Here is a 3,961-nt window from a genome sequence, read left to right as displayed (position 1 = left end):
ACTTACTTATTTAATGTTCCAGTGTTGATTGTCCGACGCATAGGGAAAAAAAAAGATTTTCAGTTGTTGCCACCAGAGATGCCATTCTCCAACGTGAAAGAAGGAGAACGTAGAATAAAAAAACACGTGCAGAGATGTCAATGTGCCTAATTTTTCAGGATCTGCCTGATTTTTTAAGATTTGAATAATTTTTCGAGGCTCAGCCTGACAACCTGATAAGCCTATGGATTTCCCTGATTTTAGCGAATGTGGTGAAAAATGGGTAGTAAGAAACTGCATAAGATACCATTGCTGTGGTGCGACGACCAAAAAAAAATTTTTGAAAAAAAAATTTTGGCAACCCTGCCACCGTGCGATAGTTGCAAAACACCCTGGTGAGAGTTTTTGATTCTCTTCACACCAGCCTTGCCAGATTGCAAGCCTCTCAAATCCGTAGTTTTGGCGAAAAACTGAAAACGTACCGATTTTTAACTTGAAGACCTTTTTTTTTTGTCGTCAGGTACAATTTTCGTTCATCCGTATAATTCCCTGACAATTTTCGATAATCCGTTGCACATCCGTTGGGAATGCTGATAATCCGTAGATTTCGAGCATCGATCCGTAGATCCGTAGACGTGATAAAAATCCGTAGATCTACGGAAAAATCCGTAGATCTGGCAACGCTGCTTCACACATTATTCGCACCTAGGTTTCGAGAGCCACACACACCTAATTCTAAAGCCTAGTCCACACTAGGAGACGGTTCGTCTCGAGACGGTTGCTGAGACTTGTTTATGTTTACATCTTGGTTGCTGAAAGTCTCCCATACTTGTCGGGAAACTTGACATCAAATGAAAACATAAACAAGTCTCAGCAACCGAAATCGCAGTCCAAGTTGCCTAGTGTGGACTGACGGAAAAATTGAGGAACTTACCAGGGAAAGACGTTTGTCCTCAGGACTCGTGCTGTTCTGAGTGCGAAGGGAGCGCTCCTGGTGTTGCGTTCTCTGCACTCAAATCATCACAAGCTGCTTCGAAAATTTCTAAATCGTCAAGCTTGTTCTCTTTGTCAAGAACATCATCATCGATGGGACCTTTGGCAACGGCATCGATATCGCCATCGCTTTGACCTGGAACTTCAAGCTTATCCCCCTCTCGCTCGGAAGAGAACGGGCGATGAAATCGAAAAGTTCTTCTTTCTCTCCTTAAGAAAAACCCGTAAGATCTGTCAAAAGTTGGGTGAAATTTTAGTTGCATCCCCCTTGGCACTAATGCAAAACTATCACTCAAATTCGGCAGCGCTTCCATCGCCTATTGCACGATAAACGGCGATTTGGAGCTTCTCTTGACTTTGGCCGAGTTCTGCTCGAAGACAATTTCCATCTCGTACAAACCACCACGTTGTTTGGCCGTTGCTATGATTTCTCCGCTTTTCTTGTGAACAGTGCTTTGCTCCAAAACTAACGGCGCGTTCGTAAATTGATTTTTTTGGGTGATGCATCAGTCGATTGATTTGTTTGGTAGATGTCAAATCACTTTCCATATGCTTTTGCATACGTTTGTTTGGTATTTACGAACGCCAGCATCGATAAAAAAAATCACTTCGATAGAAAAAATCAATTTACGAACACGCCGTAACATGGATACCAGCACTCGCCACTTTTCTCACGGAAATCAAGTTATCCCTCCAAGATCACTGGTTTTGGGAAAAAGTGGTAGAAATTTTGACACTTGTGGCACGTTTTGAAAATTCTACCATGTAAAAATGTTTTCAAGATCTTTGGACGTTGTATTTTTTACAGCACTGTTTTCTATTTCAGCTGTATGTGATGAAAATATTGCTATTTTTGCATCACAGCATGCTAAAAGTGTCAAAATTTCTACCACTTTTTTCCAACACCAGTGAACCTGCTCTTAATTCAGGGACAAAACATACGTCGTTGATTACCAAAAAGGTGCCTGTGTTTCTACGACCTTAAAATCTTCCTGCTACCTTGACAACGATTATTTGCCCTTCCTTAGCAACGTTAATAACGACGGGAGTTTTCAAACGGTTAGATTCGAAAAAATCGTCATCGCTGTTGATCAGGCATTCACTCGATCCGAAATCCAAACTCACCGCCTTCCACTGACTCGTAGAAATGTCCTCGTTTGCAACGTTTTCTCGACAGTCCTTCTGAAGATGACCTCGCTTGCCGAATTAGTAGCATTTTGGTTTGAATTTTTCCACCTTGTCTCCATGTCGATCGGTCCGCTTCAAATCCTCCGCCAGCAGTCGTTCTTTTACAACTTGCCGCGCCAGATCATCAACAATTGCGTTGAAAAATTGCGGCCTAAGAAGAGCGGCTGTGTCCAGTTTGCAATAAGTTTCATCGTCCATCAAAATGCAACGGTTACTTCCTTCTTCAAAATCGTATCCAGTCTCCGGCATCGCTCGTTCGTGCTGTTCCGCGCTCCGTTTATGATGTCTCTGCTTCCTGTAGGTCTTAATGCGGTTCCTTCGTATTATGTTTTGGACGGTCCCAACGGAAATTTTCAGTTTCTTGGCAATTCTTCCAACAGAGTTGTGTTCATGTGACAACAAAAGCTTAACACATTTCTTCTCGATTTGTGGATTCACTGTGTCTCTTCTGGTTTCGGATCTTAACATATCTTCAAGAGTATGGTGCTCTCCGAACTTCCTGATGATTTGATAAACCGCAGACTTCGATCGTTTCACAAGCTTTGCAATATTTCTACACGATAGTTCATCTGAGCAGTACTTTTGAATTATAAAAACACGGGTTTCTTTATCAATTCGTCCCAATTTACAAAATCCAGTCGCTTTCTCACACAAAAAGTATGTCAGTGCTTTGTCAACAAACTTTTACACGCGATGAAACCAGTTTCATCAAATTTGGGTTAAACGTAAACTTTTTATCGTAACATTTAGGTTTCCGTTTAATAAAATGAATACTCCTTATTGTTATATCTGGACACTTCCAGAATGAAACTAACTTATGAACTGTGAACTATTAGTTGTAGTTTAATGGGAACCAAACTTAGACTAACTTTTGTACTGACAATTACATGGTTTTTATAATTCACAAGCTAGTAAACGATAGCTGTGATCAAACATAAATGGAAATTCAAATATGTTATGATAGCTTTGATCTAACAGCTATGATATCAGATTCCCTCTAATTTTAACGCAAAACAAAATCGATATAAAATAGGTTTCAGGATGTTTTAAATAAATACTGAATGGTATCATAATTAATTTTTCAACGATTCTAAATCTATTCCATTATTTAAAAACAAAATTATTTGATTTCTTTCTTGAGTTATTGACGTGATAACGTCTTTCATTCTCATTTTCATCCGTGCTGTAAATTGAGCTTTAGATGAAAACTACCAAATGTACGTAAAAAACGCAGAAATTTTGAAGCTTGTATTCTCGAAGTAAGCTTGTAGGCACCGGTTTTGAGGACCTCACATGCAAATGTAAATCGTTGTCCACCATGAGTGCGCGGTGTGGTATTTCCGGAATTTCTACTAACAATAAAACACGTCTTTACAGTTTGATGTATAATCCAAGAATGTATTTTCACTAAAAAGCCTACTTTAAAATATTACAATTCTGATGATCATGCTGACGTGATCACAAGTAATCACCATATCTCGTTTAGTTTAAGCAAAGTTTGAGGTTTGTTGAACTTTCATGACATAATCCTGGAATCTTGAAGGCTTCCGACGTTCGCGATTAGCTGACAACCTTCCCCGGACTTCAGCTACGTTTGATGATATTAATGTATTATTGATAGCAGGTTCTTGTTCATTTGCTGATACTTCATCGTTAATCGTTATCGGTGCATTTATGAGCGTGGCTTCATCGAGATCTTCAATTTCAGAACTGGAATCCTGTTCTAAAGGTATTCGCTTCAAATGAGCTACATTTCGTTCGAATGATCTCCCTGAATCATCCTCCACTACCGCTCTTGGAC

Source organism: Uranotaenia lowii, chromosome 2, assembly GCF_029784155.1.
Source record: "Uranotaenia lowii strain MFRU-FL chromosome 2, ASM2978415v1, whole genome shotgun sequence".
In the NCBI taxonomy this organism is placed as follows: domain Eukaryota; kingdom Metazoa; phylum Arthropoda; class Insecta; order Diptera; family Culicidae; genus Uranotaenia; species Uranotaenia lowii.
The sequence above is the reverse complement of the archived record's forward strand: the minus strand, read 5'-3'. Positions refer to the sequence as shown.